The sequence below is a fragment of the Scyliorhinus canicula genome, chromosome 14 (assembly GCF_902713615.1).
Source record: "Scyliorhinus canicula chromosome 14, sScyCan1.1, whole genome shotgun sequence".
In the NCBI taxonomy this organism is placed as follows: Eukaryota; Metazoa; Chordata; class Chondrichthyes; order Carcharhiniformes; family Scyliorhinidae; genus Scyliorhinus; species Scyliorhinus canicula.
In genome coordinates, this window is record NC_052159.1 from 133,098,450 (window position 1) to 133,121,630 (window position 23,181).

A 23,181-nucleotide genomic window follows, 5' to 3' on the forward strand; every position below is an offset into this window, starting at 1 on the left:
CGCCATTTTGTTTCCCTTTCCCCGCTTTTCCAGGGGCGCTGCCACCGCTTTTCTGCTCACCCCACTCCTGGTCCGGACCATAGAACCCTGGGGATCTACTGCAGACCCCTTCCCACGTCGGGAATCGTCGAAAAAGCTCCGTTGGGGGCCTTGAAAAGAGCCCCAAAGTCCGTTTCTAGCGGGAGCTGCCGAACGTGCGGCTTAGCTCCGCATAGCCGCAACTGGAAGTCGAGGCAGAGGTCTTAACCACTGTGCTACCATTGAGGGTCTGGTGAAGCACTGTGAACAGTGCCAAATGCAACAATGGTGTCCTGCTTTAGCCCCACTGCACCCTTGGGAATGGCCAGGTCAGCCATAGGTACAAGTTCACGTTGGGCCTATTCTTGGGTACAATGATTTTGCTTCTTGGTGATGCCCATTTAACGTGGATGAAAGTATTTGAAATTAGGTCTACACCACATGTCGTTTTTCGACCCACGGGATACCTGAAATCATAGTGTCGGATAATGAAACAGCCTTCATGAGTGCTGAATTCCAAAGATTCACCTCCTTAAATTGCATCAAGCTCATCAGCACTGTGCCTTACAGCCAGCATCCAACGGACAGTGAGAGGCGACCCTGGAGACCTGAAACCCATGATTGCATCTGGGCTAGCGGCAGTGGGTATGACAATGCGGATTACAGGGTCAACGGCAGGGTTCTGAGGAATGTGGAGGAACAGAGAGATCTTGGGGTTCATGTCCACAGATCTCTGAAGGTTGCCATTGAAGTGGATAGAGCTGTGAAGAAGCCTATAGTGTGTTGGCGTTTATTAACGGGGAGCTTGAGTTTAAGAGCCGTGGGGTTATGCTGCAACTGTACATGACCCTGGTGAGACCACATTTGGAGTATTGTGTGCAGTTCTGTTCACCTCACTATAGGAAGGATGTGGAAGCATTGGAAAGGGTGCAAAGGAGATTTACCAGGATGCTGCCTGGTTTGGAGGGTAGGTCTTATGAGGAAAAATTGAGGGAGCTCGGGCTTTTCTCTTTGCAGTGGAGGAGGATGAGAGGCAACTTAATAGAGGTTTATTAGATGATGAGGGGGGATAGATAGTGTGGACGTTCAGAGACTATTTCCTCGGATGGATGCAGCTGTTACAAGGGGAAATAACTATAAGGTTCAGGGTGGGAGATATGGGAGGGATGTCCAAGGTAGGTTCTTTACTCAGAGAGTGGTTAGAGTGTGGAATGGACTGCCTCCTGTGATAGTGGAGTCAAACACTGTAGGAACTTTCAAGCGGTTATTGGATAGGCACATGGAGCACACCAGAGTGACAGGGAGTGGGATAGCTTGATCTCGGTTTCAGACAAAGCTCGGCACAACATTGAGGGCTGAAGGGCCTGTTCTGTGCTGTACCGTTCTATGTTCTATAGGTGCATTGTAAGAATAATGAAGAATAAGAACAATTTACTGTAACTACATCAAACCACTAGATGGCGGTCAAGCACATACACATCACGTGGTACTCTTGGGGCTGGATTCTCCACACCCCAACGCCGAAATCGCGGCCGGCGCTGGGGCAGAGAATCCATTTTGGCACACGAAATCGGGACCAGCGCCGGTTCTCCGATTCTGCGGGCTCCAAAAACGGTGTACTCGGCCGCGCAACCTAGGACCTACCCAAGGCCATTGCCAGAGACCCGCTGCGCCATTCTGCCCCCCTGATCGGCCAAAGTCCCGATGGCATGGATCTAATATGGTCCAGCATGTCGGGATGCTGCGCCCCGGACGGGACTCAATCCCCGTCCGCCCTGGTTGGGGGTGAGGAGATCGGAGGGCAGGGGTTGCCTTGTAGGCGGCCGGGAAATGTTTGTGTGGGTGGACAGGGTCAGACGCACGGCCAATCGAGGGGGTCTATTTTTAGGGTCCAGCTCCATGGTCCAAGTCCGCCATGGAGCGCTGCACGGCCGCTGGAGGCCGTCACCATGCACATGCGAGGCCCGTATCTGTAGCAAAAGCTGCCAGAAAAACGCTGGGTCCCTGCTTGCCCCCTGAGGGGCCTTGAATATGGAGCCTTTTCACACGATTTTTCTGGCGTGAAACTCCACCTTTTTACAAAAACAGAGAATCCAGCCCCTAATTCGGGAAGAAGGTTGTTAGACAAGGTAGAGAACAGTTGTGTTATCAGGAGCTCTCCAGTTGGAATTCCGAGTTCATCAATCTGTTATCTTTTATATCTTTGCAAGCACGTTGAATCTATTTAGTTGTAGTATAAATAAAGTATCTTTGTTCAATACATCGCTTGATGTTCTTTGTGAGACACTATACTTCGATGCCATCCTCATTCAGAAATGAAAGAACACCACAGCGGGGTCTTCGACGGGATGGCATCGTAGGACCGGGCTAAACCTGGAGTTTCCGAATTTGCCAGGAAAGATCGAGGCCAATAAGTTCAGTCAGACGAAAAACCATGATTCGGGCAAATCAACAAGGTTGTTTTCAGTGGAGGAAGCCATGTGTGCCAGAAAGTTTGGAAGCAGCTTGTGTTGGGTTCCAGGAGTTATATCAGAAACAGGGCTTTTGTCTTACGAAGTGGATATACAAGGAAGAATCGTCCGAGAGCCTGCTTGATTTGATTTGATTCATTATTGCCACATGTATTAGCATACACTGAAAAGTATTGTTTCTTGCATGCCATACAGACAATTTATGAGGATTAGAGTTGGCCCTGCAGCCAATACTGCCATCTGAACCATGTTCCCAGCAGAACACATTGTTGACTATTCAAGCGGTGATTACTTAGCCAGTCTGTGACAGGCGGGTCTGTCGTCCCCATGGAAACGGGTGAAGATGAGTTGTCAGTACCTGAGGAGATGCTGGGTATCGTGGTTTCGGCAGAAAGCTCCCCAGTGGAATCATCCCCGACAGAGAAGTTACATCACTCCACTAGAAATCGGAAACCACTGGAAAGATTCTATTTGTGATGGACTGATGGCATGTATTTAACGTTCTAGTTATTGGGGACCTATCATTGATGTATGAAAAAACTTAGAGGGGGAGGGATGTGGTGTTTGTCCCGTTTATGGGGCGATCTGCTGAGGGGGTCACGTGATCTGGGCAAACAATCAGGGACCAGGGTGGGGGGTCACCCGGGTAAGCAAAAGGTTCAGTATCAGTTTGATCCTGTAAGCTGATTCACAGCCTCTGCATTATAGTTGTGGTGGCTCAAGGCATACACTAGGGGCTTCCAGTAGTCAACAACGGGTTTATTGATGAGTGTAACAAGCACAGAACTCAATATAACAGATCTAGTTACTTTTGCTCCAGACTCCACACTGCCGGGATCTTGCTCCCAGGTCCCCACACAAACTCTCTATTGGACGTGGTTCACGTGCTCCCATGCAATTAGCCCCGAACCGGTCACGGGTTCTGCTTATCCTACCCCCTTAAACGGGCTGCACTGCCACATCTCCCCCCCCCCCCCCCCCATTCAAATATGTTGTGACAAAGGACACGGACTATGTCGTTTTTACAAGTACTACAAAAAGGTACAGGGGAAAGAGAGTCCTTAAAAAGGTCAATCGATCCGGAGATTCGATGGCTGCAGCCCGTTCACAGGCTCGGCACCCTTCGAGGTAGTCAAGTTGTCAGCCGCCGATGACACTTCAGGAGGCACGCCTCAATAGCAAGAGAACTGGCTTCACCGGCATCCACAGGTGCAGCTGCCTGGGTGGATTCAAGAGTCCTCATCTCCCTTCAGTCAGAAACATTTACAGGAGTGTCTATAATAATGGTGGAACTTGTTGCCCCCAAATTGGGGGGGGTTGCCGCCCCCTGACTCCTCAAATAGTAAACATACTTTTTGACAGTCTTTTCATTTACGTTGACCACGTATGGCACTGGCCCTGACTGTGTCCCAATCCATCCAGCTAGCCAAGGTGGCCCTGAGGAAAAGTTATGAATGAAAACCAGGTCCGCCACCCGGAAAGACTTGTCTTTCCATTCCACAGTATCCATTCGCGGGGCAGCTGAGGGGCATCCCGGCCCGCGCCAGCGCGCCCCTTCCCGACCGGGAACCGATTCTGGTCCCCGGTCGGGGCTAGCAGCCCGACGCAACAAGCTCCGGCATCACGGGCTTAACGAATTTCGTTAAGCCCGCTTGCCGGAGTTAGCGCCGGCTGACGCGTCATATGACGTCAGCCGCGCATGCGCGGATTGGAAGACTCCAACCCGCGCATGCGCGGATGACGTCATCGCGTATTTGCGCGAAACCCGCGCATGCGCGGGCCGGGATGCCCCTCAGCCGCCCCGCGAATGGATACTGCGGGGCGGCGGAAGGACAAATAGTGCATGGGCATCGGGCCCGCTGCCCGCGATCAGTGGGCACCGATCGCGGGCCCATGGCACCCTTGGCACGGCCGTGGTACTGCCATGCCAATCGGTGCCATGGTTATAAAAAGCGAGTTGTTCCCGCCGTTTTTACGAACGGCCAGACCAGGTCTGTTTGCCGTTCGTAAAAACAGCGTAAAGGACTGGGACTTCGGCCCATCGAACAGCAGTGAATCGCTGCCGGCCGTAAAAAAAACGGCGGCAGCGATTCGTGTCGGGAGTTGGGCGGGGGGGGGGGGAGAATAGAGGGAGGGCGGGAAAAATGTCGGGAAGGCCCTCCCGCTATTCTCCGACCCGTCGTGGGGGTCGGAGAATTTCGCCCCCTGTCTTTCCTGTGCCTCCAACCTATCCGCCAAATTAGGAAGCACAAGGTCCAATCGGGTACTCAGGTGACAGGCCATGAACAGCTCAGCGGGCGTTTCTCCGTGGTGGTGTAGGGGATTAAATTATACAACAATAAAAAAGTGGCCTGGCTTAGTGGTTTGTCAGACTGTTTCCGCACTGCATTCTGGATGGTCTGAATTACCATCTTGGCCAAAACGTTAGACGAGTTGTACAGGGTCACCAAGGATGCAATTGGCAATTTGCAACACTCGGTGCAAACCATCCACCAGGGCTGCCAAGGCCATGGTCCTCATTTCCTGTACAGACAGCCACCTAGAGTGGTTATCCACCAGAACTAAAAGCATCTTACCCATAAAAGGACAAGGTTAGTCAACCTGGACCCAGGTCCATGGGCGACCTGGCCATTCCCAAGGTTGGAGAGTGGCCGATGGAGGCAGGGGCTGTTTTGTTCGACAAGAAGGGCATTGTTGTACCAATTATTCAGTGGTTTATCTATACCTGGCCTCCAGATGTAGCTGTGTGCTAGCATTTTCACCTTTACCTGCCCAAGGTGGGCAGTATACAGCTCCTGTAAAAGGGGTCCTCTGACTGGAGGCAGAATGACTGCTTATGTTCCCTATAAGATAACACCATCCTCACAGCTAAATTAATTCTGGCGGGTGAAATAGGGTCTTAATTACTCAAATTTCTGATCGAGCCACTTGGTCCATTTCATTCTCTTCACTTTTAATAATATGAGGTCTATTTGCGCCCAGTCACGAGTGTCCATCCGACAGCGACAGGGAGTCTCAGAAGTTCAAAGCCAATATGGTCTCCTGGGGTACTGATGGTGGCAGAGTGAATGCTCTTCAGCAGGGGGAGCTGCCTCAATGCAGCTGCATTGGCAATCAGCATGTTGGGCCAATGCTGGAATGCAGAATTGCAGGCTGCCAGCAGCAAGGCCCAATGCTGCACCCTATCCGAGGTTATTGGCGTTATGGGCTTGTCTTCCCTTAAAGTCCCAGTACTGGCTTATGGTCGGTGACAATGTCAAATCGCCATCCATACACAGATTGGGTGGATTTCATCACACCGTATATAACAGCTAAGGCCTTCTTCTCGTTCTGGACATAGTTCTGTTCTGCTTCTGAAAGGGTGCTTGAGGCATAGGCGATAGGATGCTCAGGACCATCTCCCCTCTTGCGGGGTAAAACTGCCCCTATACGCTAAGGGAACGCATCAAATGTGAGCATAATTGGTTTCCCAGCGTCAAAGTAAACCAAGAGGTTCGAGGGCTGCAAAGCTTGCTTTACTACTTTAAAAGTTTCCTCTTGGGGCTCTCTTCATTGCCACCGCCAATGCTTTTTTTAGTAGCTGGTGCAATAGTGCCACTGTTGTGGCTAAATTTAAAATCAATCTTCCATAATAATTTACCATACCGAGGAAAGATTTGAGCTCATTGATGTTTCTAGGTGCTGGGACTTCACGTACAGCCTTGACCTTTTCTTTCAGGGAATGCAAATCTGCCACATCAACACAAAATCCTGCAAACGTCACTTCTGAGGCCGGGAAAGTGCATTTTATGTATGTGAGACCGACCTCTTTGCCCCAAAACCTCTTTAAGACTTCCTCCAAGCTTGACATGGACTCTTTGAGTGTGGTGCCAGTGACTAGAACATTGTGAAGGTAGACCATCACGTTGGGAAATCCTTGGAGGAGATTTTCCACCATATACTGGAAAATAAGGCAGGCTGAAGCGATGCCGAATGGAAGTGTTGCGCACTGAAAGAGACCCTTGTGGGTGTTTATTGTGGCAAATTTCTGGGATTCTTCATTGAATTCTAGTGCAGGCATGCATGGTTGAGATACAATTTTGAGGCACTTTGGTGTAGAGGTCCTTGATGAGGGGAATTGATTACCTATCCAACTAAGCAGCCATATTTACGGTTAGTTTTCAGTCCCCACAAATATTTAGCGAACAATCAGGTTTGAGAACGGGGACAATGGATGCCTCCCACTAGGAGAACTGAATCAGTTTGATTATACCCTGCTCTTCTAATCTCTTAAACTCAGTTTCAACCTCCTGATGCAGGGCCCAGGGCACTGGTTTGGCTCTGACGAACTTGGGCATTGAGTCTGGATTAGTATCGATTTTGGCTTTGATTTCTTTGATCCGGCCCATTCCTTACGAAAAAGTACTCATACCTCCTGAGGACATCTTGGTGAAGGGCATTGGATAATTAAAGAAATTCCAGCCAAGTGATCATCATCCTTATTCAGAGTTCTCCTCGGCACAGGTATTTTAGAATTGGCTGCAAACATGCTGAAGCTCTTGAAGATGACAAGCTAAATCCCTTTTTCTTCACTAATGAAGACCCTGTAAGTGGATCATTACAGGCTCAATAATGCACGGGGAGAGGGTGAATGTGGGAGGCAACTCTGAGCAGGGGCAGCGGGGAGAACCTCTGATTGGCATAGGGGGCACCCTAAAGGAAGCACCCTCCTTTTCACTGAGCAGCAGTCTGCAGGGTTAATCTTGCTGGGCTATATGTTCAGTACAGGTTCTCTCATTGCCCATTAATAATAATCATCTAATAATTGCTCATTGTCACAAGTAGGCTTCAATGAAGTTACTGTGAAAAGCCCCTCGTCGCCACATGCTGGTGCCTGTTCGAGGAGGCTGGTACAGGAATTGAACCGGCGCTGCTGCCTTTGTTCTGCATTACAAGCCAGCTGTTCAGCGCACTGTGCTAACCCAGCCTCTTATATCAGCGCAGCAGTGGGATTAGGGTTAATTGCCTGCTCAATGGCCTCAGTTTGGCTGTGGGTGATCCAACTGACGTCACCTCAACCACCACCCATAATATTGTGCCAGGGCAGGGGAAGGTGAGCTGCATGGCTCCCTAATTTCCAGGTCCATCTGCCTGTTTTTCTGCACATGAATGACCTGTAAAATTCAGCTCCTTGTAAACTGAACCTAACCTTATGTCAATAACCTAATATCAATGAAACGAAGATCTCTTCCAGGCCAAATTCATTGAACCAAAAATCAAAACGTAACAGCTACATTGATAGCTTTCTTTAGATTTTCCATCTTTCACATGCGCAGTTGGATGTTTGGGGAATAATAACTTTTTGTCTTCCATCTCCTGCCGGACCTGCTGAGAAATTATTCTCTGTGGAAGGCGGAGTAGCACTGACTTGTTTCGCTACCTGCTGCAGCACCTTAAGGGCGTCATCTGTGAAGGCAACCGTGCAATGTCCGGAACCTTCCATTGCACAAGGCATCCGCTTCACCTTCATGCTCAGATTAATTGACTTTGACTAGCTGCTGTCACCCTTTAAGTGACTCAGCAATCATGAAGGTTTTGATTAATCGTGCACATGTTGCCGCCGGCAACTCATGATGCACAGCAGGGTGCTCGCTCAGAACAGTAAATTCAGGCACGGCCCCAATTTCTGGTGCGGATGGCCACAGGCTGATGGTCAGCAATATATCCCTCATCTCCCTATTTGTGTCAGAATAATTCAGAAGCATGAATTTGCACCATCAAAGTGTTGACTCAGTATCATCTGCAAAAGAAGCTCAGCAACCCACAGCTTACGAGGAATTTTGTTTTGAAATTTCTAGAATTGCTCAGTTTTTCCTTTAAAGAAGACCTGTTTAAAAATATACAATTTATTTTAGATTTAGGCAGGAATCAAATGGAGCTATCAGTCATTGTCATCTTATTTTCATTCTGAAATCAAATCGTTGTCTCCTGGAACAGCATATATTATGAGGTAAGTATTACATACTGTGAGCTATTAAAGAAAAACTCTTGAATCTGATCTGTTTAGTATTTACGTGTAGCCCACCTCTGATGGTGAGTCAGTCTTTTGGGTGGGTGGTGAAGAAGATGTTAGCTCTTGGTAGGGGTCCAGGAACAATGAGGACATGGTGTGGGTTGGAGTGTGTGAAAACTGGAGTAAATGAGATATGGTAGAGTGGGAAGAGCTGTTTTCTTGCTGCCGCCCCCCACCTTCCCCCACCCCCGCCCTCGTCACCGATCTGCCCTCAAGTATAATGTCACATCGGAGAAAGCGAAGACAGTGACTAATCTGGTCTGAGTTTGTTAGAAAGTGGAATGTGCAATGGATCAGAGACTGAAATGCTATTTTCTATGCAGCCTTGATGTGGCTGAAGCTGTAAAGATTAGCCAGTTGTGGGCCAGGGGGAGGGAGGTTAAAGGGTTAGGGGTATTGGTGCCTGGAGGTCCGGGGGGGGGCGGGGGTGCTGGGGGTGCGGGGGCCTCACATGTGGCAACAATTTATCTTGGGGCAGATCTGTGCCAGTAACAGTCGTTATCAAGTGATAAGATAGCTGGAGTGCTGCAATCATCCAGTGCGGCTAATGTAAAGGTACATAAAAGCATCCTTCCTTGCGCCTGAAGCATGAAAGGTAGCTGGCAGGGGAGCTGGAGAGATAATGTCAGCTCCCGCCAGGATTGAAGTGAGATGAATATTTGGGAACACCTGGTAGGTTTCGGGGCAGCACGGTAGCATGGTGGTTAGCATAAATGCTTCACAGCTCCAGGGTCCCAGGTTCGATTCCCGGCTGGGTCACTGTCTGTGTGGAGTCTGCACATCCTCCCCGTGTGTGCGTGGGTTTCCTCCGGGTGCTCCGGTTTCCTCCCACAGTCCAAAGATGTGCGGGTTAGGTGGATTGGCCATGCTAAATTGCCCGTAGTGTCCTAAAAAGTAAGGTTGAGGAGGGGGGGGGTTGTTGGGTTACGGGTATAGGGTGGATACGCTGGTTTGAGTAGGGTGATCATGGCTCGGCACAACATCGAGGGTCGAAGGGCCTGTTCTGTGCTGTACTGTTCTATGTTCTATGTTCTATGTTTACAGGCCAGCAGGAGAGCGGGAGTAACTTTTCCAGGCGGGGATTTTCCTTCTTTTGGTAGGTTTGGGGACAGGAGCAGAAAAATCACACGACAGGCCCAAATCCCGTTTCACGCGTCACGCGATTGTCTCTGTCTCCTCGCCAGTGACCTAGTAGGAATTCCAACGTTCAACATCAGAAACATAATTATTACATCATTCACAAATCATTATCAGGCCTCCAAGCCTGAATCATACCCATTTCCCCAACCCCCGAAGAAAGTCCATTCACGTCGGCTGAATTACAACTGGTCTCCCAGGGCATGCACCTGGAAGGCAAACCTCCTGGAGGAGCTCAGGGGGTGCATCGCACTACGGGGGAAGACGGTCATGCCCAGGTGTTGCCAGGGTGCAGTGTGGGGCAGTTCCAGAGGGCCGTACCTAGGCAGTGTCAGCAAGTTGTGCCAGGGCAGTGCCAGAGAGAAGTACCAGGGCATTGCTAGAGAGCAATATCTGGGCAGTGCCAAGGAGTAGTGCCAGGGCAGTGCCAGGGGTAGTACCTGGCCAGTACCAAGGAGTCATACCCGGGCAGTGCTGTAAGGTGAGTGCGTATAAAGCGGGGTTGGGGGAGTCCCTGGTTAACCTTCGTGCATGGGTGGCCTTGGAAAATATCCCCAAATCTTCAAAAAACTAAGGTTGGAATTCACCGGTCGTTATGATTCCCTTTTCCTGCTGGCAGCGCAACCCCACCAGTGAGCTTTGCGGCAACATGGGGTGGTTACAATGGGAAAGCCCATTGATAAGCGCGGGAAGATAGAATCACATCGCCAGCAAACGGCACACTGTCAAGAAACACATGGCTGGGGAACCAGAGAACCCCGCCCTATGTTCCTGGTTCACCAGCGTGTCGTAGTGGGAACCGCTCCTTGAAGGTTTTTTATCTTCTGTTGCCAACGATACGGCCGAGAAGGTTGCCATTGTGTCCAATCCATCGATACGGCCGAGAAGGTTGCCATTGGGTGCAGTCCGATACGATGGGGAAGGTCACCATTGGGTCCAGTCCGATACGATGGAGAAGGTCACCATTGGGTCCAGTCCGATACGATGGAGAAGGTCACCATTGGGTCCAGTCCAATGATATGATGGAGAAGGTCACCATTGGGTCCAGTCCGATACGATGGAGAAGGTCACCATTGGGTCCAGTCCAACAATACGAGGGAGGAGCTCACAGCTTCAATGTCACACTTGCCACCCGCTGTTGCACTCTCTGAAATATGGGTAAAATTCCATCCTGGTTGCTGGGGGCTCAGGGGATGACAGATATCTGAAGAAATAAATACAATGAAATAAATAATGAAATATGCCCAATTGCAAGTGCAATTTATTTTCATGTTGAATTATGTCAAGTATTGCCAAATGACACTAGATATGACTAAATTATGGCACAGAAAGGATGTCAGCAGGAGTTTTGAAAAGTCATCAGGTAATGTATACAGTACTTGAGGATTTGCCTTATGGGGCACAAAGGGAGTCAAAGCTTAACGTAGTCCTCAGGTGGGTGAAGTGGAGTTCGAAGGTCGGGCATACATGGACCAGGGTGCACAGATGTAAATACCTGTCCCTATTCTAAAGTCATGCACTCCACTGTTGGGTGGGATTTTCCAGCCTTGTCCACTAGCGGGATCATGTGGCCCCATCCAAAGTCAATGCGCTTTTGGCTGGGTCACCGAGTCTCCCATGGAGATTCTCTCGATGTTAACCATCTTTTTATCCATCTCACAACACTACCCACAATCCCATGCGCTTTAACTTTACATATTAATCTGATATATGAGACCTTGCCGAAAGCTGAAAGTCTCAATAAACCACATCCACCTGTTCTCCCTGGTCAGCTCTGCAAGTTCCATCTTCAAAGAATTTTTAATTTTTTTAATTTTTCCAATTAAGGGTCAATTTAGCATGGCTAATCCACCTACCGTGCATATCTTTGGGTTGTGGGGGCAAGATCCTATGCAGACACAGGGAGTATGTGAAAACTCCACGCACGGTATGGGGCCAGGATCGAACCCGGGTCCTCAGCACCTTAAGGCAGCAGTGCTAACATCAGTTTTTCCCAACAAATCTGTACGGATGAGTGCTCCGTGACTTCATCAAGTCCTAACATGCACAGTGAGTGGCATGCAATGTTGCATTCAGTCCGTTCCTGAACTGAATCAATCTGCTCTCCCTTACAGGCATCAGCAGGTCTAGATACCCCAACAGACCCAACATAAGCCTCAGCCTCTAGGGCAGCTCAGATGAGGAAGCTGGAGAGCCATTAGGAGAAGACTATCAATATTTTCACCTTCACCCTCCATCTGCTCAGAGACACATACCCTTCTTTCAATTAGTTTTAGAGTAGTCTTGGGGTCATATTGTGGGGAACACTTCACTGACCCACCTGCACAGCAATCATAGGCACCGACAGCCCATGATGAGCCTCTGCAAATGACTGTGTAACTCATGCTGGAGTTGCAACAACAGACAGAAGAAAAATCAGGTAGAGCTGTGAGAGATAGTCAACAAGCGAGAGTGAAGGATGGAGCCTGACTGCATTCTTTCCAATCTCATGGCTCTGACATGCAGCCATCTTGACGTCTCCATGGGTAAGGTTGGCGACCGCCTTGGAGACATTAAGCCAGCAGATCCTGCTGGACTTCTGCTCCAACTTTCACTCCATTGTCATAGGCATTGGCGGAATCTACTAGTGTCTAGGTGAGGGTGGGGCAGGACACCTTGATCTCCCTCCAGTTTCCCCTATTCCTCAGCAAGTCAGGAAGGGGCCCTTGGGCACCTGCAAGAAGAAAGACCAGCAGCTGGACAACGTAGAACATAGAACAGTACAGCACAGAACAGGCCCTTCTGCCCTCGATGTTGTGCCGAGCAATGATCACCCTACTCAAACCCATGTAACCCGTATCCCAACAATCCCCCCATTAAACTTACACTACGGGCAATTTAGCATGGCCAATCCACCTAACCCGCACATCTTTGGACTGTGGGAGGAAACCGGAGCACCCGGAGGAAACCCACGCACACACGGGGAGGACGTGCAGACTCCACACAGACAGTGACCCAGCCGGGAATCGAACCTGGGACCCTGGAGCTGTGAAGCATTGATGCTAACCACCATGCTACCGTGTGGCCCCAACCTGGGACCATCCGCCCAGGCGACTCCAAGAGACTCCAGCTGATCCCAATAACCTCTGCTTATGACTTCATCACCTCCAGATATTCAGGCAGAAGTGGATGCAATAGCCCCACAGCAAGAAAGCCAAAGTAGGCTGGGGCCCTTCAGCTCCTGGCTCTTACTGACGGCTGCCAAAATCGTCAATGACAACAGGGTGTACCAGTCAGCTGGCAGCTTCCACCACTGCTGCAGATGACAGAGATGCATTTGGATGTAGCAGAAGGGTTAGAAAAGTTAAGAAGCTTTGAAATTGCTTCAGGGTAATGGGTGTTCAATCACTGTAAATATCATGCACCTTTGGAAACATGGTTGCTGTTCATGAGAATGGTGTAATTATTTGAATGCAATGTGATGTGCATCCAAGTGCATCTTATTGTGAGGTTGATCCATGCTCTCACTCATTGTTCACCTCACCTTGTGGGCCATACATTTATGTGATGTGTAACTGATTTGTGATAGTGACTCCCCTTTAAGTAATCTCAGGGAGATGTGTCAACGTCTTTACTGAGTGTCTGCAAAATGCCTCAGCAACCTTACTCATTACAAAACAACAGGGAGTTATACATCCTCACTAGCCTTGGAGGGATAGTGTTAAATGTCTCTGCAAAAGAGCAAATTGTCTTCATTTGTAGTGCTAAAGCTCAAGACTTGTAGCCATGGTGTCCTTTCCTACTGCACACGCATCTCAATTTCCGTAAAAAAAACTTTTCATAGAGGTGGCCACCACTGCACCAAGTCTTTTGACACAGCACTGGAGCTGTTGTGTCGGCTATCACTTCCCAGAGCACACTGATGCCTAGCCCTAACCCTACGTTTTCCAATGAGTAAGTCCTGGCGAGTCATGTGGTTTGAAGGTGCAAGTTCGAGTGCTGAACTTGTCCTCAATTCACTGGCTGTAAAGGCATTTCAGTCCATTAGCATGGCACTAAGGGAAGAAAGGATGCCCTTTGGCCTGTGATCCATGTCTACTGGATAAAGCACATTACAGTCGTTCATTGATGACCCGGTGCGAATGCAGAAACTGTAGCTCCTATGGTGTTTGTCCTTTTTTCCATTCTCACAAACCTCTCTGTTAAAGCTCAAATGGAACAATGAAATGAAATGAAAAATGAAAATCGCTTATTGTTACGAGTCGGCTTCAATGAAGTTACTGTGAAAAGCCCCTAGTCGCCACATTCCGGCGCCTGTCCGGGGAGGCTGGTACGGGAATGGTGTCTCATCCGGTCATTAAAGCACAAGAAAAGGCAATGGCTCCAATGGAGCCTTCTCAAAGAACTCTTTCTCTTTCATCATGGGAAAAGTTGACACAAAAAAGTACCACAAACATGACAACTATAAGTAAGAGAGGAAGTGGGGCTGGGGCTGGTTTAGCATACTGGGTTAAATCTCACCAGCCTCCCCGAACAGGCGCTGGAATGTGGCAACTAGGGGCTGCCCCGCCGGGTCGGAGAATCGCCAGGGGTCGGCATGAATCCCGGCCCGCCGTCCTCCGAATTCCCTGGCCCCCCAAAAATCTCCCCACCGTGAATTGTGCCGCCCTCCTCGGAGGATGGCGGGGACTGCCGCGACTCAATGGGCCCCTTGGGCAAAACAAATTCTCCGGCCTGCGATGGGCCAAAGTCCCGCCCATTATTTGCCAGTCCCGCTGGCGTCAATTGGAGTAGGTCCTTACCGGCGGGTCCTGGTGGCGCGGGCGGCCTCCGGGGTTGTTGGGGGGGGGGGGGGGATGCAGGGGGAATCTGGCTCCGGGAGGTGCCCCCACGGTGGCCTGGCCCGCGATCCTGTTCCACTGATCCCCGGCTGGGCCTGTGCCGTGGGGGCTCTCTATTCTTCCGCACATGCAGCTGTAGCGGTCTGCCATTGCCGGCGCAGAAACAAAGCCCTCTGCGCATGCTTGGGGATGACGCCAGCACACGCTGGCGCTCCCGCGCATGCGCCAGCTCACGCCGGCCAGCGGAGGCCCTTTAGCGCCGGTTGGCATAGTGCCAAGCACCTTTCCCACCAGCAGGCAAGGCGCAAACCACTCCGGGGCGGGCCTACCCCTGAAGGTGCGGAAGATTCTGCACCTTTAGGGGTGGCCCGACGCCGGAGTGGGTCACACTGTTCCTCGGCGCCTGGACCCCCCCCGCCCCGCTGGGTAGGGGAGAATCCCGCACCTGGGGCTGGCGTCAATCCCGCCCCCGCCGTGTCCTAAATTCTTCGCCCATCGAGATTTGGCGGGGGCGGGAATTGCGCCGCGCCGGTCGGCGGGCCCCCGCACCGGTTGGCAGGCCCCGCTGCTGACAGGCCTCTCCCGCCGGTGTGGATTAAACCACCTACCTGACCGGCGGGATTGGCGGAGTCCTGGGTGGGGGGGGCGCCGGAGTCCTGGGTGGGGGGGGGGGGGCGTGGGGCGATCTGACCCCCGGGAGTGCCCCCACGATGGCCTGGCCCGCAATCGGGGCCCACCGATCGGCGGGCGGGACTGTGCCGTGGGGGCACTCTTCTTCTCCCGCCTTCGCCATGGTCTTCACCATGGCGGAGGTGGAAGAGACCCCCTCCCCTGTGCATGCACCGATATGACATCAGCAGCCGGTGACATCTGGCGCATGCGCGGACTTACGCCGGCCAGCGAAGTCCTTTCGGCCCCGGCTGGCATGGTTCAGGCCACTTCAACACGCCAGGACCCCCCGGGTAGGGGAGAATCCCGGCCCTGGTATCTCACAGAATCATTGAATCATAGAATCCCTACGGTGTCGATGGAGGCCACTGGGTCCACCGAGCTTGCACCAACCCTCCGATAGAGCACTCCACCTAGCTCCACTCGCCAGCCATCCCTTAACTCCATAACCTAATTTGCACATCCCTGGACACTATAGGGAAATGTAGCATGGCCAATCTACTTAACCTGCACATCTTTGGACTTTTGTCGTTTTAAATCAGGCTTGTTACAAGTGGTGAATTGACATGGATTAAAATGGTTATTTTCTTGTGATAAACCCATTTTCAGCTAAATTAATCAAACTTCGCCAAGTTATCACCCTTAAATTGTATGAGGAATTAACTGCTTAAGCAATTTTTAAAATTATGTTTTATTATGCAATTTTATGAAGATTTTACATTGGTGTTATGCAAATAGGATTGGATGCACCCTGGTAAGGAAAAACACTTTTTAAAACAAGACATTATTTGCACTGGAATTGCCAATTACTCCCAAAAGGGAGCACGTCTCTCTATACTTTCCTCATCTTCATCCATTTTTAAGATTCATCTTCTAAATCAAATTGCTTCCCTTTTCTGAGGTGCGGTGATGGACAAGTTGGACAAGTTGTGCAGTGTGCAGAGTATGGCCACAATTCTGGATATGCTGTTGATTGAGGGCTCGTTCTAAATGACCCAGACAATGGAAGCGTTGTTTCAGGATACCAATTGTCTGTACTATTATGTTCCATGTAGCAGTACGGCCCGTGTGTTATAGTCGTGCAGGCATGCAAATTCCCAATCAATCACAGCAATTTCTGCAGGGTAACCTGGTGGCATAGTGGTTAGCACTGTTTCCTCACAGCCCAGGGACTCGGGTGACTGTCTGAATGGAGTTAGCACATTCTCCCCGTGACTGTGTGTGTTTCCTTCGGGTGCTCCGGTTTCCTCCCACAGTCCAAAGATGTGCAGGTTAGGTAGGTTGACCATGGTAAATTACCCCTTTGTGGCCAAAGGTTAGTGTTAGTCCAAAGGTGGGGCTGTGTGCCTAGGTCGGGTGCTCTTTCAGAGTCGGTGCAGACTCGATGGGCCGATTGACCTCCTTCTGCAGTGTGTAGATTCCATGATTCTACGCCTCTTGTATTCAACAGTGAGTCTGTATGACGGAGGCCCAGTAGAAATCAAAACAGCATCGAGTAATGACAAAGAATGAAAGCCTCATGACTTGTACAATCTTGTATAATGCTCTGCCTGTGAGCAAACCAATTGCATGCGGAGGAAGTGGATTCTGTTTTCATGTAGAACATCTTAGGTAATAAAATAAGGTTGCCATTGTCCCAGATGATCATAGGCTGCTCTCCCCTTTGAGGTGGAGAGCTGACTGGTGGTGATTTAACCTGAGGATCACCACACCTCGGGCAAGGGGCAAAGTTGAAAAGGTGGGGCCTTCATGGATAACCTCTGCCGGTACTGGAATTGACCCCACGCTCTTTGCCTCGCTCGGCATCACGAACCAGCTGTCCAACCAAGTGAGCCAAACTGGCCCCCTTTTTGAGGTAATAAACATGCAGTTAATGGCACATTGCACGACGAGGAAAGTTTCACGAGGTTAAAATTGAAGCTTCGCTATCCTGCTTCACTCTGTCAAGGGAGAAGGAGGTGTATTGCCTAGGTTACCTCCTCTGGGACATCATTATATAGTGAGCTGGATGATGTTGCCAAGGCCATCTGTTGCAGCCTGGAAAGAACCAGTGGCATAAATGTTGAGGATGACAGTGACCTTGGCATTCACAGGCAATGCTTGTCCCTGTTTTGAGGCTGTTGTTATGTTTGCAACAGCTGACATAGATCAGTGATGAACTCCTTGGTAATGGCAAAGTGGCTCCCACGCTGATCCTCAGGAAAGCTGAATTTAATTGTGTGTGCAAGGATATTCCAGGCCTTCTGGATCTTGTCCGTGAAAACAAGGTGAGCGGGAGAGGACGTTGAGCAAGTTATAGGTTAAGAAATTATTTAAAGACTGAGATCTGGCACATGCTCCCTTATCTGAAAAAATGTTTGTTGCTCACAGGACTTTATCTGAGAGAGGGCTTTCACTGTTTTGGAGGTGACTTTAAATTCTTTGGGGGTCATTTCTGCTACCTTGGAGTTTTCTTTTGCCTTGGATCTGCGCTTCCCAGCTGTCAGTCTTCTCAGAGCATCGAGACACATTTGTACAGTGGATTTCAGAGGAGGAAGAGGACAAGCAGCAGGAAGTACAGCAACAACACCAACAGCAGCAGGAACAGCAGTGGCATTCTCCTCAAACACCTGCCACTCCACAGGACGGAGAGGATCGGCACAGAGCTCCAGCTTTCCTGCTTTGCTCAAGTCATTGAGCTTCTCTCGTCACTGCATCCACACTTCTGCTGCCGACGTCCTCTTTCTCTTCAAACCATGTCCACTTGTTTCCGTGAGCAACCTTCCTTCTCCTGTCTGAGAGGCACAGAATCCCCCTGAAGGCCCTGACACAATACGGCATCGCCCCCGGAGACATATTCACTGCAGCATGCCCACGCTGAACTTCCACGTCAGCAGGTTTTGACTCTCGAAATCAGACCTCTACCATATCCTTCGAATCTGGTCCTCGCAGCTAGGGGTGCGTTTAAATAGTGAAGCTGAGAGAGACTGGTATGTGTCGTAATTCCACTCAATCGTTCAGGAAACCTGGATGTCAGACGCAAATGCAGATTCCAGGTTAAAACATCACCGACAGGTCTGCTGCCTGAATGTCTGAGTTACTAAATATGCTGTCAGCATTCCAGTGAGTCTGAAATTTAAAATTCAGTCCCAGACGTCCCAATTCTACCCCCACTTGCATTGAAATTAAACCTCCCATGTTCTCAGAACATCACAAAGCACTACTCAGATAATGAATTACTTCTGAAGTACAGTAATTGTTATGTTGTAGGCTGACTTTAGCTGAGTATATAATAGGGATTCATGGATAAATATATGTTTGTACACGTTAAATCTTTTTAACATGTTTATAGCGTCACCATTATGTTAAACCTTTTCAACTAATTACTCTTCTCACAAGTCTTAATAATACTTTTTGGAGCAGTTAGTTGGGGGATACTGAGTTACATCAAATACATAGCTCAGTGATCTATTTTCATTCATGAATCAGAAAACTGTTGCTTCAAGCCCTGCTACAAGACATGAGCAGATAATTAGAGCTGATACTTCAGTTTAGTACAGAAGGAGTGCTGCCTTGTGGAAGGGGCAGCTTTTAAATAGGCCAAGGCCTCATTGTCCTGTACGAAGAGGTCACAAAATAAGAAGCACAAGAGTTATCCTGGTTACATGTCCTCAACTAATGGCATCGAATACAGACTAAATTGCCACTCATCTTTATAGCGTTGGGAACTTGCAAAAATTAACTGCCACAATTGCTTGCGAAACAACAATATACTCCAATAATAATTTAATGTTTGAGCATCTCTTGAGGATGTGACTCTGTGGAAGGTTTCTCTCTCCTGTTCTAAAGATTTATGCAAAGTTCAAACCACGGATGGAGCTGGACTGTGCGAGGTGTATGAGGTCTTTTTGTCAGAATTCTGAATGCAGCAAGCAAAATCAAGTTGGTCATTTATACATTATTTTCAAATAAAAGAAAATCATGAATTGTCTGTGCATAAGTATCATTAAAGATACCTAAACATCATAAAGAATTCATTCGCAGAAACAAACCGAGCCCCGACTATGGAGATACCCAAGATTGAAATAAATTGCCATTTTACATGGGCCGGGATTCTCTCAGCCCACGCCGGGCCGGAGAATCGCCGGGCCAGGTGCAAATCGCACAACGCCGCCTCACGGTAGCATAGGTGGTTAGCATCAATGCTTCACAGCTCCAGGGTCCCAGGTTCGATTCCCGGCTGGGTCACTGTCTGTGTGGAGTCTGCACGTCCTCCCCGTGTGTGCGTGGGTTTCCTCCGGGTGCTCCGGTTTCCTCCCACAGTCCAAAGATGTGCGGGTTAGGTGGATTGGCCATGCTAAATTGCCCGTAGTGTAATGTTAATGGGGGGATTGTTGGGTTACGGGTATACGGGTTACGTGGGTTTAAGTAGGGTGATCATTGCTCGGCACAACATCGAGGGCTGAAGGGCCTGTTCTGTGCTGTACTGTTCTAAATCTAAAGATGCCGGTCCACCGATTCTCCGGAGAGCAGAGAATCGGCGGCATTGGCGCTGGTGCGGTCGGCGCTCTACGCGGCCACCCCCCCGGCGATTCTCCACCCGGGATGGGCCGAGCAGCCGCATAAAGAATCCGAGTCCCACCGGTGGTGTCCACGTGTGGTCTTACCCAGCGGGACCTCGGCGTGTATCATCCGGGGATGGCCTGGTGGGATGGGGAAGGTGGGATACAACCCCGGGGGGCCTCCGCTGTGGCCTGGCCTGCGATCGGGGCCTACCGATCGACGGGCCGGCCTCTCAGGCTAAGGCCTCCTTTGCTCCGCGTCAGCCCCTGTAGCCCTACGCCATGTTGCATCGGGGCCGGCGTGGAGAAGGGAGCCACCGAACATGCGCACAATTGTGCCGGACGCAATGAGCATGCGCAGATCCGCGGCGCCCATCTGACAACAGTATCGGCATCTGGAGCAATGTGGGCCGCTCCCGTGCCGTGCTGGCCCCCTGTAGGGGTCAGAATCGCTACTCCTGGGGGCATGCTGACGCCATTGTGAAACGTGACGGCGTTTACGACGGCGTCAACACTTAGCCTCAGGATCAGAAAATCCCACCCCAGATGTCAGTTCATCAACTTGTCAAAATGCAAAAGGCAGAAAATGCGAATCCCACTGAAGATCGAGGACACACATGCTTCAATGCTAAAAGCTATCCCATACCAATGACTTTATGCGATCAGTGCTACCATCTACAGTACTAAATAAATTATTACAAAATTTTGATTTCCATTGTCATTGCGAATTGTTTTGCAAATGTTCACATTTGCTTCATGCAGCAACACATTTCAGAAAAGTAGCTTTTAATAAACATGGTACCTTTTATTCCGGGTATATCTCTGCAACTGATTGTTACTTCCAGTGTATTTCCTTTGCACCTGCTCTTGTGCTGCTCCAGCTTGTTTCTTTCAATTTATTTGTTGTGCTTTTTTTTACAATTTTCCCCCTCTGGAATCCAGTATAAAAGATGGCACACTGGCAAGGGGTTTGTTGAGCAGAATCTCTGCGAGGTAATGTAAGTCACGATGTTTACTGAATTAAATCAAAGCTAGCATTTTGCATACTTTGGGGTTTGCTGACTGTCGCAACAGTGGAGCATTGGGATCTCAGAGTGAGGATTTTAATTGCGAGCTTCAATTGACACTGAACCTCGGCTCTGCATTATAAGTAAGTCTTATTGCTTCTTGGCCTGGCTTCTGGGTAGAATGTGTTACCGTGGCAGCTGCTCTGTCACTGAAAGAGGACAAATCAGAAGGGGGCCTTGTTCTCCTCTTTAGTGTATCAGCTGTCAGTTCCAGTGCAAGGATGAATTCACTCTGTCCGTTTAAAGGCAGAAAAATATGATTAAAAGGATAAAATTATACTCAAATGTGTCAATACTGAAAAGAATACTTGGATTATTCACCCACATAAATAAGGTGATCCTGACTTTGAAGAGTAGCTGGCACTTCAGCTAGTGTCAGCTGTGCTTCAGCTGGTGGAACTCACTTCCTGAATCAGACAGTTGGGGGGTTCAAGCCCCATTACAAAAGCCTAGGTTGACACTCGAGTGCAGTATTGAGAGTGCTGCATTGCCAGAGCTGCTGATTTTTGGATGAGATGTTCAATCAACGTCCGGGCAGCCTGATGAAGCAGATGTAAAAGGGCCCATAGCACTTTTCCGAAGGCTAGCAGGGGAGTTATCTCGGATGTCCTGACTAATATTTGTCCGTCAACTAACCTCACAAAAGCAGCAATCTGCTCATGGTCACATTTCTGTTTATTGGAGCTTGCTTTGTGCAAATTGGCTGCTGTGTTTCCGACATCTTGGCGATTCCATTTCAAAAGTACTGCATTGTAAATAGCTTTGTGATTTCTGGCTGTGAAAAGTGCTGAATAAATACAACTCGTGCTTTCTTTGACTGACCACTTTCCATCGTGCTGCTAAGTGCTTGTGGCTATTGTTGCCATCAGAACTTGGTTTTACTTCTCCACCTTTCACGTGAGCGTGTCAGTGCAGGAAATTTGGCAAGTGTTGCCTCGACAGGGCGTTCCTCGCTGAGGCCCAAAAAAATGGCAGAGTCCTGTTAGACAGTGGTGTCATTCACGGTACCGCAGGCCTGCCTCTTTGTCCTCAAATGCTTCCTGGAAAGACCAGGTTCCTGCTCTTTCTGGAAAACACTTGAGAACAAAGGGGCAGCCTTGTAACAAAACCTGTGGTTAAAAAAACTACCTGCTCCCCTGAGTATCCCTGCAGAGCTATATAAACAATCTGAATCTCCCTTTGAAACTGCCTCAAACTGTCAATCAAAAACTTTTAGCAGTGTGTGAAATTGAATGTAAACAATGCAGTTAAAAGCTTCTAGGCATACACGCATGCATCTATCCTTGAAAGGGAATTAAAATTGACTGTGAGAAAATCACTTAATGGTAATACTCATCATCTTTATTGTCACATATAGGCTACATTAACACTCCAATGAAGTTACTGTGAAAAGCCCCAAGTCACCACATTCCGGCGCCAGTTCGGGTACACAGAGGGAGAATTCAGAATGTCCAAATTACCTAACAGCGCGTCTTTCAGGACTTGTGGGAGGAAACCAGAGCACTGGGAGGAAACCCACGCAGACACGGGTAGAACATGCAGACTCCACACAGAGAGTGACCCAAGCTGAGAATCAAACCTGGGACCCTGGAGCTGTGAAGCAATAGTGTTACCCACTGTGCTACCATGCTGCCCCTGTTAAATGTCAAAGGTCTCCATCACTTAAAAGGGATTTATTTTACCTTCATCACATAGACTATTACACTGACAGCCTTTGGAAAGGATTTAGGGGACAGATGGGATCACTTTCACTTTATTATGAGAGATTATGAGGTGCTAACTGATTGTGTAATGGGTTTAGGGCTGCAGATGGTTTTATTTTCACTTAATTGTGAGAAAAATTCAAATGTTGGATACTGACTGACTGTTTAAAGGGTTTAAAGGCTGCAAATGGGAAGAGCAGCCAAGTGAACACCAACCCAGGAAAGACCCCCAACCTAAGTCCCTCTAGCTCAGCACATGCCCCCCTGAGCCCCATCTCCCATGAAGGAAACCTCCCTCAGCACCCTGGAGGCAATTGTAGGGATGGTTCTCACACCTTTACCAACCCTCAGAGTTCAATGTGTCAGGTTGGCATTGCCAAGGGGCAGGGTCTGAAGGGGAGGTTGTGCGGAACTGGGCGGGCAATGAGAGGGGGGCTGAAGGGGAGATGGGAGGCTGAAGGGGAGTACCGAGGTGGGGAGGTTGCCAACGATTGGCAAAAGAAACATCAAAGTGGCACTTCATGGTAGCTCAAGGTCGCTTCTGGCGCCAGCAGGAATCACTCTGGTTTTCCTGCTGGCAGGAGCACTTAGTCGCAGGTCGGGAGAATCGTGCCCCTGTGTCCTTCTCAAGTGGAAACATTATCCCCATGTCTACTCTCTCAAAGCCCTACACATTTTTAACCATCTCTATTAGGTCTCACTT

At 49.4% G+C, this 23,181-nt stretch overlaps 1 protein-coding gene across 1 annotated transcript in view; it reads right to left on the minus strand.

Moving 5' to 3' along the window:
• Positions 1–20,896, minus strand: part of LOC119977851 — a 77,649-nt gene extending 56,753 nt beyond the window's left edge. The window contains exon 1 of the mRNA XM_038819101.1: positions 20,511–20,896. The gene's annotated coding sequence lies outside the window, so the exon portion shown is untranslated. The remainder of the gene's footprint in view (positions 1–20,510) is intronic.
• Between the last annotated feature and the right edge of the window lie 2,285 nt (positions 20,897–23,181).